Source organism: Gadus macrocephalus, chromosome 12 (genome assembly GCF_031168955.1).
Source record: "Gadus macrocephalus chromosome 12, ASM3116895v1".
In the NCBI taxonomy this organism is placed as follows: domain Eukaryota; kingdom Metazoa; phylum Chordata; class Actinopteri; order Gadiformes; family Gadidae; genus Gadus; species Gadus macrocephalus.
Window position 1 is genome coordinate 18,912,544 of NC_082393.1, and position 17,831 is coordinate 18,930,374.

Sequence of the window (17,831 nt, forward strand, 5' to 3'; positions counted from 1 at the left end):
CATATAAATAAATAAATGAATGAAATGAAAAGCCTGTCTGTTGTGAACTCCTGCTAGTGTTTATCCCCCAACCTGGCGGGCCCCTAACCAATCAGCAGCCCCGCTGCTGGCCTGCCTGCTGTCATGGTGAAGCTCTCTGATCCCCGCTGGGCATGCTGATGAGCCCTTCTCCACCCAGCGCCGCCCGGCACACCCCGCACAGCACACCACCCGTCTGGGCTGTCTTACGCGTGGAATAAGACATGGTTCTATGAAGCAAAATATCACATTATTTAAATGTTTCCATCATTATTTTTGATACCATGATTGTATTTGTGTTATTATCATAATTATGACCTTGATCATTATTGCTACAATACCGAGATCTATGCTAATTAAAAATAATTACATAATTACCAGTGTTGCACTTTCCCAATATAAGTCATACACGATCAGATCATCACGAGTCATCGACGATCATTTTCTCATTTAAAGCTTAAACTCACTCAGGTCGGAGCAGTGCTAAAATAGCTTTTTCAAACATCAAATACAGCCTAATGAATCAATTGTATTGTTTGCTATTTCATCTGACATCTTTGAATCACTACCATGTGTCTTCTAAAAATAATTGTTGTTAATAGTAAGGTATTATCATAATTGGAACAGCTATGATGTCCAAGTTGTTGGAATACAGCTTGAGGATCTTACTTCTGAATATAAATGTTTCTTTTTCCATATTGCTCATGTTTGCATGATGCGTTGGCCTCCTCTTCAGGGCTCTTATTTCAGAGCTCTAATGCATTAGGGAGAACAGCAGTTTGCACGCCAGTCCGATACGGGCAGCTTCATAGTTGCAATGAACCGCGATTTTGAGTTGGCAATAATATGATGAGTAGAGGGCCATGGGAGGGCAGACTTGGCACAAGTATTTATGAAACAGCTCTATGTCAAAGAAGTGGCTGACACCCACCCACACACACACACACACACACACACACACACACACACACACACACACACACACACACACACACACACACACACACACACACACACACACACACACACACACACACACTTTGTCATTCCTGATAGAGCCGGTGACTTGACATTGGCCATGAATCACGCTTGACAGTGATTGAACCATATCACATTTGTTGACCCTTTGCTCGTCTTAGATGCTTTGAGAAGCCAAACACGCTCCTACGCAGCTGTCCTTGTGCGTGTGTAGAAGGCATAGGGGTGGAGGAGGGCCCATCATTTGCTTGTTTGACTTTAATGACAGTATGCATTGTTATGAAACGCCTGATGTTCATTGTTCACTCTTTCAAATAAAGCCACATAACCGCTATTTCCAATGTCTGACAAATCAGATTTGAGATTAAAGTCTAGCTTGATTCGCTTCACATTTCACTTTCTTTCACTTTATATTTGTTTCAACCAATCATGTGGGGGAGATCTGTAAGAGCGTAATTGGAGAACAAAAACTGTACCAGCAGAAGTAAACTGTAAAGAATTGTCTGTGAAGGTATCAAATGAACCTTGGTAGAAAAAATCCCTATCTGCAAACCTCATTCACTCACGAAAACTAGATTTCTTTAGCAGATTATCTCCATAACAAAACAGGAAACAAGGTCTAACTCTGCCACTTGCTATTCTTGGTTTCTGGCCCAGGCTCTGTGTCGTCACCCCCCTGGGGTTCTGTTGTAATAGAGTGGGAACTGCTGGATCCAAGATTACCTTTCTAACTAGTGTAATTCTTAACTGGTAAACTACACTCAATCCGTCTTTCTGATGAAGATGGTTGTTGATGTACATGCATCCTTCCTGATAGTTTTGTTAACAAAACAGAACAAAGGATTGTTATTTTGCAAAACACCATGACTAGCTCAAGAATTGTTACAGGGAATTATGAATGATCTAAAATGTTTAATGTATTCATTATTTCAGGTGTCTCTACTACTCAGTAGTTACCTCCATATCATGCATTCATGGCAGATCCCCCACCATCTATACATATCCACAATATCCAACACAGCAAACGCTGTCATTCCATGTCAGATGCAACCGCTGATCTATTGGTTTCTTGACTCCTTAATATTTTATGTCTTTCATATGGTCTGTTCTCCACTGTGGATCGTCTTCTCGCTATTGTTCCCACTGCACCATCCAGTTTTCCACCCACTCCCACCCATGTCATATACACTTCCAGTTCCATCTCCCGCCCACTGCATTTTCACATCCATACATGTTATTTTTATTTCTTCCTTTACAAACAAAAGAATGTGATGGATTGCTTTTTTTTTTTTTCATCAATGCAACGCATTATCATGTTTCACAGTAGAGACAAGTTAAATTTTCAATTTGACACTTGCATGGATTGACGCAGGACTAAGAACGTAACAGCCGTTTTTCAATGGGTTGAAACTATCGACAGGTTGGCAAGTGACCATTTGCTGTTAGGGAGGGATGAAAAACATGCTCTGGCTTACAATATACTCATAAATATCATTGACTTCTAACGGAAGAGAAACAAATTGAATATCACAGAGCATACTTATCCACATCCTCCTGGAACATCTCATGCCTTATTTAGTTAAATTTTTACAGCACTCGGTTTGGAAACTAACATGTTGACATTGAGACATGTTAAGTTGTTTCATGACTTGAAATTGGATTTTCTCCTCATTCTCCTCATTGTATAAGTGCCTAAGGCACTTCAAATCGGTGTAAATGCCAATTACAAGTACAATGTGAGTATGCACAATAAAGTAAAAAGTAAATTGTGTATGAATGCAAAATCAATATTACATTTCCAGCTAACAACATTACGACCATGACATTACAACCTGAGCATTTTTTCTTGCCGCAGTGATTACAGCAAAACAAATCGTTGTTGACACAGACAGCCACACACACACACACACACTTGTATACATCTCGTTATCCGCTACAAACTATTTGAGCGGAAAATGTGAATGATGATGTATGATGATTATAATTCCCCAACATCATATCTGTATTATTTGTTATTCCAAACCTTCGCCACCAATATTACTATCACATAAATCTAATCCGATCCACCTCCCCTCCCGTCCCTCGCTGTCTCTGGTGCTGATTAGCAAAGCAGAGTGAGGAGGAGGAGGAGGAGGAGGAGGAAGAGGGTGAAGTTGATTAGCTTTTCCTCACCCACCCTATGACCTCCTTTGACCCAGGCCCCATTAATGATGTTGCCTCGTACATAATTGCACACAATCCACTGCACTTTTTTATTACTTTTTTGGTCCAACACATTGCCTGTATGTTCTGATCCCTCCGAAGACATTCGAGACATTGCCAGCAAAGCTAAAAAGAGACGGAATGGGAAAAGTGTTTTAATGACAATGTGACGACATTGTGTGTGGTGTGGTGCTTGGGCATATCTCGGTGTCCACAGGGGCTATGTGGATTTTCCGGGTTGTAAAGCAAATGCTCCAACTATTACAATGTAAAATTTAGTCCGGACTAAAATATATATTTTTTAAATATAAGATATTCAATACATTTAATAAATAAAATAAATGTACAATGATACAATGTTTCCCTGTGTTGTCTGTTTTCTTTCAGGTTGTCATGCTTTTAATTTTGCAATTCAAAAAAAACAACCATATATCTTTTATTTTTTACAGTATGTACTGTCGGTATCCACCAAGGGGAGCTGTGTCTCTGTGTCTGTTCTCTCTCTCTCCCGCTCTCTGTTTGCCTCTCTCTGTCTCTCCGTTACTGGTCCTTTGCTCTCTGGCACACAGTATAATATGCGGGGGGCTTTTGGGCCGTTGTTGCTCATGTTAAAAGCTCAGCTGGGAAGTCAGTGTCCCTTGGACTGGTGCTCCATAGCCTTAGTTTTTTTGGCTCAGGAGCTGAAGTTTGGACTAACCATCTGGGTTAGGGCTCGGCCTGCTGAGGCTCTTGTTTTGGACGAGCATGTGTGGGGCTTGATGGGAGCTTGCGTAGAGTGTTCGCATGTGTGTGTGTGTGTGTGTGTGTGTGTGTGTGTGTGTATGTGTATCCTGTCGGTCTGTTTGAGTGTAAATGCCTGCCACACTTGCAATTCTTAATTTGATGTGTATCAGGATATAGGCTTACATCCCCATGTGTATTTGTGTGTGTGTGAGGGCGTGTGTGTGAGCATGTGTGTGTGTGTGTGTGTGTGCTTGACCAGTGCCCTATATGCATCCATATAATAATTATGTATTTGTGTTTCCGGCCTTGTCATTTTCTTTGTACACAGCGTAAAGTGTCCCCTTTTAGAGCTGATGCACTTGGACGTTTATGTAAACATGGACATGATGCGGCACACATACATACATTTATATTGAACCGATGGGTTAGTAAGCTAATAGAACGTACGGAGGGGGGAATGCCTGAAAAGAATTCACACAACACATACAAATAACGCATAGCAACGTTCACTGTCAGAGGCATACTGACACAATGCAGTGAATAAGGGATGTATTGGCCGACTTCAGTACACGATAGCATCATGTGTCTACGCAGGTCAATGCCGTGCCCTGCAGCCCACCCACTCTAAGACTCTAAACCACTGAAATGTCCATGCATTACTGCTGCATTGGGCAGCCGTTTCCCGTGTGACTTGTGCCAGTGGTGCAGCAGCAGCAGCCCATCATTTATGTGGGCTTTAGAGGTTCCAGAGGCCAGGCAGACCTTTAGCCCGGTCTGCTCATAATTGACCGGGGCCGGGGTCATTACGGCAGCTGCTGTTGTAAATCCTCCCAGCGGCAGCAGCAAGCGGACACTTAAAGCCCTCCTTAGTGCACCCGGGTGGGATGCGGCCGCATGGCTGGAAATACGTCTCGCAGCTTGCATGATGGTGAAACATAATGGGTGGCTGGTTGGGCAGCCTGCTATGTCTTCCTTTTTGTTTGTTTGTTTTTTCACGAGACAATGGAGCTGTGTCTTTTTTTGTGCCTAAACGTTGTTGAGAACTGGTGAAAATCAATCTATGCTTCTGTTCCTTTGCCTGAAAACCCCCAACCCCACCGTTGGGATTAAATCAATTCTGCCATCTTGGTTTTCCAGGTGAATAAAAAGGTAAACCTTGTTGTTGTTCTTGGAAGTCCATCAAGGCTTCTTGGGTCTTGCTGAGATGGGGTGCCAAAAGTTTGTTTTTCATGGCAACAGCAAACAAGCTTCCTCTACTTCCTGTCTTCATGATGGCCAGACATCAGAAAGAACATCTGTTAGAACCTAGAAAAAAGCAAATATCTTGATTTTGCTATAAACCTTGCCTCACACTGCCTCAATGCTACCATAATATTACAACTGGAGGGAATATTTTGCTGAGCAACAAAGGAATAAAAAATCCATACCGTCATGCCATCACATTTAAACAAGACCGAATCCATCCATTACGCAAAATGTTTCCCTAACAAATGTTTTTGTGTTGAGTGACAAAGGGCTTGGAGAATATTCTTTAGAAAATATATTGTGTTGAAATCATTTGAAAGGATGAATTCTGAAGACCAAAAGAAACAGGACTACTCAGGAGCTTGTGCGAGCTGTTGAAAAAAGGTGAGGTCTACAGCACCAGTTGTAAACGTCTCCCCCTTAACTGACAATACTTGAGAGCAGGAGGAAAGTTTCCTTTGGTTCATTTGGGGCTGTCTGCAACAAGAAATAACAGGGAATTACACCTCGGCCTTGGGCTTTAGGTTGAGAAAAACGTCTTTCCAGCAAGTCATCCGTTTTGGTTTATTAAAGACACGCACACACACACAAAATCATTCACGCGCACACACACACACTCAAAGACTGATGCTCCAGCACACACGCGCACATGCACGTAGACACACACACAAGTGCAGAGACACTTACACACACACACACACACACACACACACACACACACACACACACACAGCTCTGCTCATTACCTGTCTACAGCAGCTAATGATCTTTCACATTCTCAGCAACAAAGAGAGGGCCATTACTGCAGACAGAATGATGTAGACCTTGACACAAAACAAAGGGTTTGCATGGGTTGTGTACACCAATAACCCACCCGCCCCCTTCTGCACACACAAACACACACACACACACACACACACACGCTAACACACCATCTAACAAACCCATCAACTGATATAACCCAATGGCCACTCATCAGTACGGAATAGAATTCTAACCCAGAGAGACTGAGAGAGAGAGACACAGTGAGAGTGAGAAAGAGAGATAGGGAGAGGTAGAGAAAACAGAGAGAGCGAGAGGCCGAGTAAGATGAAAAACAGAGGGAAAGACAAAAACAGGATTCTGGAGATAGAGTGACAGACAATGAGAAAGAGAGATAGCAGACATATGAAGGGACAAGGAGATAAAGAGACGTCGTTCGACATTTTGTCGTTAGACAAAAGCACAGGACGCCTGGTGATACCTTGTCCCTTCCTGCCCCCCAAACAGCTGCACCCCTCCACCCTTCACTACAAAATGAAATCAAAAAAAGTTAAAATACAATCAAGAAAACTGTCAGTTTGCTGAAGCATCCTAATGAGGATAGAGACAATGGGGAGACGATGGCAAGAGCAGAAAGAGAGTGAAGGTGAGAGGAAGAGAGAGCCTTGCCTGTTTTCGGTAAACAACTGAGGATCTCTTATTTTCTTCTTCCCAGCCTTGAAAATGCAGATCGAGAGTAGATAATTACCCCCTGATTGAGGATTCATAAACGATTATGCTTTTGTTTTCTCATTAATGATGCAAATTACGACTAATTGCCTCACGTTAATTGATGCTGCTAGTTGTTCGGAGCTGTGCAGTGAATACAATTAATTGGGTGTTTATCTAGCCATGCCATGGGTAATATTAATATAGATGTAGGCTTATAGTTTATATGGGAAGTATATTAATTCACAAACCTATGACTTGGATCGACGTGCTGGAAAAATAGGCTTAATTGTGTGTCAGGGAGATTAATTTAATTACCAGGCACATGAGTAATATACGTTCCCAGTGGAAAAGCCCTAGTGGACTCATGAGGGTCTCAAAGATCCTTCTCAGAAAGCACTTCTCTCAACATTTTTCCGGACAAGCCCACTTCACTTAAATAAAGAATTATAAGTGTATTTTGAAAAAAAAACACGCTGTCTTATCTGACATAAAATTTCCATCACAGACTCCAGACTCCTCTGAATCATGTCGCAATTTAGTGCTGGTCCCTCGGAAGCTTCCCGAAACAATTTAACTTCATAACTGCATGAAGGCAATACAAAAAACCCTGTTAAAAGACACTTAAGACACACACCAACTTTGTTGGTGCAGGAACCCTTAAGACAGTGATAGATGCCATCTGAAATGGCGGCCATGTTTTGGCTTAACGGCGGCAACATCTGCCTTCCGGTCTCCCGGGGCGTAGCTGACTGAAACCCCTGTGCAGCACGGCTTCTGATGATCGTCATTACAATTTATAAGGTCAATGAAATAATCAGCTCAGTCAAATGACATTGATTGCATTCTCTCACTCAGATGGCACGCTTGTTTCCATCCTCCACAGGCGTTATGGAGTGCAAATGGAGTTGTTTTGTGTGTGGGAGGCATGATTGATTATACAGCGCCGTTATGTCTGCACCCATTCCGCCCCACCCGCCCCCTCCCCCTTCCCTGTCCCTCGCTTCATAGTGTAATTTCCAGCAAAGAGCTGCTACACAACGATCTGAAACCAGTACAGAGAGAACCAAAATGCCCCGACCCATCTGGTGTAGGCTGGAGAATTGTGGACCAGTGGTCATGGGAAGCTAACCAAGCGAGCACACAACTAAGAGCAAACACCAGAGTGCTCCAACTTATCATCCTCCCAATGAGCTTGGACCCAACGAAAATTCCAATTAGCTGGTCAATCAAACGTCAAGTTGCATGTGAGCCACGGACATACTTGCCGCGGGTAATGGCGTGGTGGGTAGCCCTCACTGCAAGAGGGAATGCACGTGACTAAACAGTAAAAAAACACTAAACTAATGTTGCGATATTCACGCCCTGCTCCTGCCGCCTCATCCGATGTGTGGAAGATCCCCACCTGCCTCCCCTTGCATGACACTGAACGCAACCACGGCCCCAATATACTGTCATCAGTTTGTGCATTTTAAACAAATCCACAAATATGATTTGAATAGTATTTTTTCATTCCCAGCAATATACTGTAACTAGTATTTTACTTTTTCTTGTTGTAAAATAAACCACTGAGAATACATTTGTCAGTTTTCACCAGTGGCCATTTATGACAAACCACAACTTGCACAAGCCTCAATCAGCTGAGCAACAAAGCGCGCTCCACTCTGGGTTATCAGGGAATTTCGAAGCCATAATTAAAAACCAAGTGGGGCCCATGGTAATGGAGGTCACGCTAAAGAATGCCAATCTCCCAATAGTGAAACATATTGAAAGTACAGATTGATGGCCATTAAAAAATGTAATGGCCTGACCTCCCATTCATTTGTAAAAATTTCTTCACTGATTTAGTTTTAAGAATGATTGGACTTGTTGATTAATGAAGGAGAAACATGCATGCATAATTAAATTAGTATTTGGTATACTAATAACGACAAAGAACACATTTTCAAGAGTATTTTGTTTGCAGACAGTAACCATGGCAATCAAGTAAAATACACACCTTGTTATGTAATTGCTATAATCATATCATCGTCATATTCTTCTTCTATTCAGCAAAGAACGACAGAAAACCTCTGCAGCAGATTATTTTCCTCTCCAATGATAATTTGCCCACACCGTAATATTATTATAAGTTGGTTTGGTGAATGTATTTGGTTTTTGCACTAGCCACTCAAATTCCAAAAAGCATGTATCGATTTTCTCCCACTTTCCTCTGAACTGCGTCATATGACGGTGGTATGATCGACATTTCATTAACTCTTGAGCAACACATCTGTATATTGTATCAGTGGGAAAACTGGTGCTGGTAGCGAGCAACGCACGTGGTGTAACAAATGCTTGCTGCGTGCTGGAAACCCTAATGATGATCCCTTTCGGCTCAATAGGGACAGCACACAAGCAACGGGTCCCTGCAATCCACTGGGTTAAACTTATACTGTTAATTTATACTGAAACAAGTATGCTGAGCCAAGGGTCTCCGTCGCTCATCCAGACTAAACAGAAGCAACCCGTGACAACAGCAGCAGAGCTGTTACCGTTTAGACCCTACTGCGTTGGCGGTCCGAAGACACACTTCAGCGTCACCTCCTTCGTTGCACTGCAGTTTCGTCAGTGGTCATGTTGTTCTTCTGTTCGGTCGCTTCTTGATTTGTTTATTTGTCAGGGCATTATGTCTGTTTAAGCGTTTGAACCCCCAGGCAGGAAAGCATGAATATTTCAATGGGACTCGTCGCCTCCTTAATGTTTCCCCAGACATTTGAAGGGAACAGCTCTTTGTTGTTTTCTCTCTTGTGCTGCAGAAGATCCTCTGTTTTCAAGGGTAAAGGACTTTTGTGGGGTTGTGCGTCACTATTTATAACCACAAGTGGGGGGAAGAAGTACAGTGTCCTGTGTGTGTCCATGACATGCCTGGTAGAGCCTGTGTGTGTGTGTGTCTGTGTCGATCTGTGTGTGTGTATGTGTATGTGTATGTGTGTGTGTGTGTGTGTGTGTGTGTGTGTGTGTGTGTGTGTGTGCACGCAATTGCAACGATGTTTGTGGCTGTTCTTGTGTGCTGGAGCCAGAGACAGAATGTCCGCATGTTCGGGTTTATATCTACATTTAAATGTGTCACAGTGTGTGTGTGTGTGTGTGTGTGTGTGTGTGTGTGTGTAATTGCACGTATTTGTGCATGCAAGTGTCAGAGTGCGCCTGGTATGTGTTTGCTGTGTGTGTGTGTGGGTGTGACTTTCGTCTTTCCTCTGTGGATCTACTGGGAGTTATGGTAGGTTACACATGGCTAACAAGGCTCACATTGAGCACAAGACATGCTCAAGCATGTCCTGTAGGAGATCCGACCGTGGGATTGATTCCTCATTTAGGCCATTCACAGCTAAATGGAAGGATAATTAAAGAGAAAGGAGAAATGAATCAAGGCCAATCATATTCCCTTTCTACTTGGGAACGGTAAAGAGAAAAAATAGGTGGTGTGAGAAACAGAGAGAGGTAGAAACAGAGACAGACATAGTTAGATAGAGATAGAGACGGAGAGACAGAGAGAGAGAGAGATATGCTACTGATGCAACTGTGGACTATGGATTCTGGATTGGACTGTGTTCATATGTCAATACTGTACTCAAATGCCCCACGGCAAGGACGCAATCGTAGAATACAACGTGCAATAAACATTCTGTGTCAAACGTTGATTCATCATTGTTGTTTATCTTTATATTGTCCCTGCGTCAATGCATTCTAGAAAAAGCAAGCAATATGTCTGAATGTGTATGAGCGAGAGAGAGAGAGAGAGAGAGAGAGAGAGATAGATAGAGAGAGAGAGAGAGAGAGAGAGAGAGAGAGAGAGAGAGAGAGAGAGAGAGAGAGAGAGAGAGAGAGAGAGAGAGAGAGAGAGAGAGAAAGTGTGTGTGTGTGGGACACAGACAGACAGACAGACAGACAGACAGACAGACAGACAGACAGACAGACAGACAGACAGACAGACAGACAGACAGACTGAGTTGTTGGAGAAGCAGAGCCCCCCCCTTCCTCCCCTCGGCCGGCTGGAGAATGTGTGGCACATCTCTCCTAATGGCATGCATCAATGGCGCGCCAGCAGGAGAGCGCGGCGGCAGGCTTACTTGCCTGCCAAGCGTCGCTCTGAACACAGCCCCTCTCACCCTAAATGACAGAATAGGAGAATAAGTCCTCAGAACTAGGATTAGAAGGGGAGCTAGCTCAATACTATGGCACGGGGGGAACACATATAAACAAATGCATCCCACTGGAGTTGGTGTTATGCAAACACACCACAAAACACACTCACAAACACGCATGCACGAGCGCATACACACCCCATTATGTACAAAGTGAAATGTCAATTATTCTCAAATGTGTTTTCTGATAGACTTAGCGTCGTCGAAACGAGTGTTAATGCTAATTTTATACTCTTGGCCTTCTCTATCGGCCATTGTTTGAACAGTAACGTGCCGGGTTAAATTCGCCAACCTTCTAGCAGAACTGTTGGGACTCCAAAGAAAAAAAAAACACAATGGAGGAGGAAAACAGAGGCATGCACTTGACACTTCTCACTCCTGGAATGGGCCAGGACCGCCAGCCTGAATCAGGACTGACAGTCTTAGTTAGCCACTCCTTATTTTTCCAATCAGCCAAGTCATTATGGATTGAAGCCTCGCAAATCCCACCACACAACACACATATACAAACACACATGCCCAGACACACACAGGCAAAAACAAACAAACACACACACACACAAACACACAGATGCCAACATGCACATACACACACACTCAAATACACACACAAAAACACACACTCAGTGTTGTGTTCAGCCCTTGACTTGGAAAGCGATTTTTTAGGTCCCTGGGCAACTCTTGCTTACACTTTCCATGCTGTCTTCAATTATCAAGCTCTCTCTCTCTCTCTCTCTCTCTCTCTCTCTCTCTCTCTCTCTCTCTCTCTCTCTCTCTCTCTCTCTCTCTCTCTCTCTCTCTCTCTCTCTCTCTCTCTCTCTCTCTCTCTCTCTCTCTCTCTCTCTCTCTCTCTGGTTTAGATCAGAGCAACTGTGAGTGTTTCAGATCCCAGATTGCCATATAGCCCACACCTACGTGCCCATTAGACTGATCTTCTCCCTTCTCCAGGTACACGGTTGACATATAAATCCTGGACTCACAGTATCAGGTTGTGATTAAAGTGCAGGGGATCATTTCCCTGTTTCTGTGTATGCCATTCAAAATGAAAGAAGAAAAAAGGCTACTATTGTCGTTGTTGTACTATGAATCTATCCAGGCCTAGCGCCATCAAGGGTATAGCCCCAATAGTTGTTATTTATTTTAATTTGTTGGTCCTTCGGTTAAAGCTTTATGTATAAAACAATAAAAGCAAAAACAACAAACTTATTGGCTGGGAAACATGTCACTATCGATAAGGGCTCATTCACAACAAATCAGGCGTTGCGGCGATTACCGCAATCTGCTGCAGCAACGTAGGAAGGTCACTTCATGGCCCATTTGTGTGACGTCATGTTGTGAACTTAAACCGCTCCTTCACGGCGGGAAATTAACAGCTCTGGAAAGGACTACACGGCTGCCATCAGTCTCTCTTCGATCTACACAGTTGCTTGTTTAACAGGGGACTGCTACAATGCTAACGTTACATGGTATACTAAGTTATTCCTATTCCCGTGGGTGTCTTCCAGCACCGCAGGCCGGCCATGTTCTTTTTTTGAAACCCCATGCAACCCCCACCGTCGCAACTTAAACGCAATGTGAATCGACACTTAGGCTGTCTAGCTGTTTGGTGTGTTTTTGCGACGGTGAATCACTGTATCGCCGCTCCTATATTGCAATTATTACAGAAAACGATGCATCGATTATCATATTTCCCAGACTTTCCACACCACCGTTCTCAAGTCATCGTCGCTTCCCTGTGGAGGTCCTGAGATACCAGGCTTTTGGTTTGCCATCGGTGAGCGTCTGTGGCCGTAGTTATTTTGGTGTATCCCGCACTGTTAGCAATATTTGGCACTAGTCGGACCTTGTCTGCGTTTTTTCAACCAATTCTGCATGTTGAATTGGGGACCAAGCTGACAACTTTTTGGTCCAGACACAGGTGACACAAGACAACGCAACAGTCAGGCTGTGTAGCGGCTTGTTCTCTGACATTGGCTTAGTGTGTCAGGGCCTTTTAAGTTGATTGGGGCAACAGCAATACGAAGGAGGACGAGAATACTCAAAGGCAACTTTCTTTACATGTTAACTTAGCATTTAACACAATATTTGCAGACTAAATGAGACACGGAGGGACAGACATTGTAGTTCAGGTAGAGGTATTTTAAAAAATATACTACTATGCTAGTGTTCTGAATAGAGGCGCATGAATAATGTGTTTATGTTTTGTTTTTTCACTCCACTAGTATGGTCTTGTCACATTTCTTTGATTTTGAAACAGTAGCCCTATGTTGTTGTTATTAAAGACCAATCTTACTGCTTTACACATGGTAATATATCTCATGAGTGTGAACATAGTAGTCTATTGCATTTTGTCACTGTCAAATAAGACCCTATTTTACAGAAAACGGGTGTGAAATCCAATGTGTTTGATGTTCTTCTCTGGCTCGAAGGCAGGTAACAGTCTCTTTTTATGCAATAATAAAACTCCCCTTCAGTTACCTCATTCTGGCACAGGGCATGGCTCTATCTATCTATCTATCTATCTATCTATCTATCTATCTATCTGAAACTATCTATCCTAACTCTATCCACCTCCCTATTTATATATCACTCTCTTTCACTTTCTAAAACCCTATATATATACAGGTCCTTCTCAAAAAATTAGCATATTGTGATAAAGTTCATTATTTTCCATAATGTAATGATAAAAATTAAACTTTCATATATTTTAGATTCATTGCACACCAACTGAAATATTTCAGGTCTTTTATTGTTTTAATACTGATGATTTTGGCATACAGCTCATGAAAACCCAAAATTCCTATCTCAAAAAATTGGCATATTTCATCCGACCAATAAAAGAAAAGTGTTTTTAATACAAAAAAAGTCAACCTTCAAATAATTATGTTCAGTTATGCACTCAATACTTGGTCGGGAATCCTTTTGCAGAAATGACTGCTTCAATGCGGCGTGGCATGGAGGCAATCAGCCTGTGGCACTGCTGAGGTCTTATGGAGGCCCAGGATGCTTCGATAGCGGCCTTAAGCTCATCCAGAGTGTTGGGTCTTGCGTCTCTCAACTTTCTCTTCACAATATCCCACAGATTCTCTATGGGGTTCAGGTCAGGAGAGTTGGCAGGCCAATTGAGCACAGTAATACCATGGTCAGTAAACCATTTACCAGTGGTTTTGGCACTGTGAGCAGGTGCCAGGTCGTGCTGAAAAATGAAATCTTCATCTCCATAAAGCTTTTCAGCAGATGGAAGCATGAAGTGCTCCAAAATCTCCTGGTAGCTAGCTGCATTGACCCTGCCCTTGATAAAACACAGTGGACCAACACCAGCAGCTGACATGGCACCCCAGACCATCACTGACTGTGGGTATTTGATACTGGACTTCAGGCATTTTGGCATTTCCTTCTCCCCAGTCTTCCTCCAGACTCTGGCACCTTGATTTCCGAATGACATGCAAAATTTGCTTTCATCCGAAAAAAGTACTTTGGACCACTGAGCAACAGTCCAGTGCTGCTTCTCTGTAGCCCAGGTCAGGCGCTTCTGCCGCTGTTTCTGATTCAAAAGTGGCTTGACCTGGGGAATGCGGCACCTGTAGCCCATTTCCTGCACACGCCTGTGCACGGTGGCTCTGGATGTTTCTACTCCAGACTCAGTCCACTGCTTCCGCAGGTCCCCCAAGGTCTGGAATCGGCCCTTCTCCACAATCTTCCTCAGGGTCCGGTCACCTCTTCTCGTCGTGCAGCGTTTTCTGCCACACTTTTTCCTTCCCACAGACTTCCCACTGAGGTGCCTTGATACGGCACTCTGGGAACAGCCTATTCGTTCAGAAATGCCTTTGTGTCTTACCCTCTTGCTTGAGGGTGTCAATGATGGCCTTCTGGACAGCAGTCAGGTCGGCAGTCTTACCCATGATTGCGGTTTTGAGTAATGAACCAGGCTGGGAGTTTTTAAAAGCCTCAGGAATCTTTTGCAGGTGTTTAGAGTTAATTCGTTGATTCAGATGATTAGGTTAATAGCTTGTTTAGAGAACCTTTTCATGATATGCAAATTTTTTGAGATAGGAATTTTGGGCTTTCATGAGCTGTATGCCAAAATCATCAGTATTAAAACAATAAAAGACCTGAAATATTTCAGTTGGTGTGCAATGAATCTAAAATATCTGAAAGTTAAATTTTTATCATTACATTATGGAAAAGAATGAACTTTATCACAATATGCTAATTTTTTGAGAAGGACCTGTATATATCACTCCATCTATCTATCCAGCTTTCTATCAATTAATCCATCATTCAGTCTATCTACCTCTGTATCAATCTATAGAGATCTATCTATATATATGTATATATATATATATATATATATATATATATATATATATATATATATATCCATCTCTCTGCTAGATCATCTCTCGTTACTCACAGAGCATTCTCCAGAACTGTTTCTCGAACCCTGATCCTGCCTGTTACCGAACTCTGCCAGTCTGCCCTCCTGATATCGACCCCTCGCCTGCCGACCACCCGCCAGCCGACGAACTCTTGCCTGTCCCTTCGGCTTGACCAACGCCCAGGAAGTCTTTCATGCGCTGGTCAACGACCTGCTGCGGGACATGTTAAATAAGTTTGTCTTTGTGTACCTGGACGACATCCTGATTTTTTCCCGCAATCTTGAGGAGCACGTCACCCACGTCCGGCCGGTTCTCCACCGCCTCCTGGACAACTCCTTGTACGTCAGGGCGGAGAAGTGCGAGCTCCATGCGCCCTCTGTCTCCTTCCTGGGATATGTCATCGCGAAGGACTGCCTGCAGATGGATCCAGCCAAGGTCTCTGCTGGGACCTCCTGGCCGGCCCCGGAGACACGGAAGCAGCTGCAGCGTTTCCTAGGGTTTGCCAACTTCTATCGGGAGTTTATCCGAGGCTTTAGTTCCATCGCCTCCCCCCTCTCGGCACTCACCTCACCCAAGATCCCCTTCAGCTGGTCTGACGAGGCACAAGACTCCTTCGACAGCCTCAAGACTCGCTTCACCACCGCCCCATCCTTCAGATCCCCGAACCTGAGCGACAGCTCATCGTGGAGGTGGACGCATCCGGTGCGGGAGTAGGGGCGGTCCTTTCCCAGCGTTCTTCTTTGACCAGAAGATTACCGTAACCTTGAGTATATTCGGCCCGCCAAAAGGCTCAACTCCAGACAGGCCCGCTGGTCACTGTTTTTCGACTGGTTTAATTTCACCTTGTCCTATCGTCCTGGTTCTCGTAAATTTAAGCCTGATGCTCTCTCCCGACAGTTCCCCGAGTGCCCCGATGAGACGATTGAACCCTCCACCATTGTTCCAGCCTCCTGCCTCGTTGCCTGTCACCTGGGGGATAGAGGAGAGGGTGCGGGCCACCAGTCTGAATCAGCTTGCCCCCAGTTCCTGTCCCCCTGACCGCCTGTTCATTCCGGCTCCCCTCCGCTCTGATGTGCTCCAGTGGGGGCATGCTTCCCGGCTCACCTGCCATCCCAGCATCCAGTGGACCCAGGACTTCCTTCAGCAACGCTTCTGGTGGTCGTCTCTGGGGGAGGATGTCCGGGGCTTCGTCAATGCCTGCCCTGTATGCAACCGGAATGAGACCTCTCGCCGCCCACCAGCCAGCTGGCCAGAAGGTCTGGCTCTCCACCCGCGACCTCCCCATTAAGTTAGAGAGTCGCAGGCTGGCCCCCAGGTTTGTAGGTCCCTTCCCCATCACTCGTGTCATTAACCCGGAGGTGGTACGCCTTCGGCTCCCTAGGTCCATGAGGGTCCACCCGACGTTCCACGACTCCAGAGTCAAGCCCGTCCAGGAGCACTCTGGCTCCTCCCATTCCGCCTCCTCCTCCCCCCCTCAGCTCTTCAACGGCGGTCCGGTGTACACTGTCCGCCACCTCCTACCATACTCTTGCGTACCTCATGTGGTACCCCAACGTACCTCCAGCGGTACCCCAACGTATCTCCAGCCATACTCTCACGTACCATATGCAGTATCCCAACGTACCCTAGCTGCAGTACCCCAACGTACCTCCAGCAGTACCCCAACGTACCTAAGCTGCTGTACCCTCGTGTACCTCCAAAAGTACCCTCATTTACCTCCAGTGGTACCCTCGCCTACCTCCAATGGTACCTTCGCCTACCTCCAGCGCTACCCTCTCCTACCTTCAGCGCTACCCTCTCCTACCTCCAGCAGTACCCTCGCATACCAACAGGGGCATACGAACCACGGGCTGAAAACACTGAACTAGAAGGCTGCTGTCATCGCCATGGTGTCGAATTTGAAAATTAATTGGCCATCGATTTCACACCTGCTGTTTGAATTGGAGCAAATCTCTCTCTCTTAATGCCTTCCCCTGACGCGCGCAGACACTCACACAAACACGCAAAAAAGCATGCACGCACACATTCCACTCGTAGCCCCCTTCTTCTCCATTGACCCAGAGAGGGGGCCGGAAGCAGTGGTTATCCATTACAACACGCTGAGCTCAGAAGGGCAGAACAAGAGCAGAGACCGATGAAATGAATGCCAATGTCAGAATTGTTACTTTATGTGTGTGTGTTTGTATTGGTGTGTGTGTGTGTGTGTGTGTGTCCATGCATATGCATGCATGCATGTGTGTGGTTGTGCGAGTGTGTGTGTGCGTGTGGTAGCGTCTATGTGATGTCTGTGTGTGTGTGTTTGTTCGCCTGTGCGAGTGCACATGTGGAGCAGGCACCAGCAATAAACATCGAAATGCTCTGATATTTATCACAGCCGGCGCGTAATGAAGCCCTCCCTCTCGGGGCCATAGAAACACCAAATACTATATAATGTGATATTTCCCCCCCCCCATTTCGACACACACACATTTCATTCATGACACTCCCTGCGTTGCGCCCTCAGAATCAACCAGTGCACTCCCACGGGTTCCCAGGCCGTCCACCACCAACCTGCACCAATGCTGCAACACCACCACCACCACCAACACAACCAGCCCTATGGAAGCTAGGGACATGGCGGCTGGGCTGC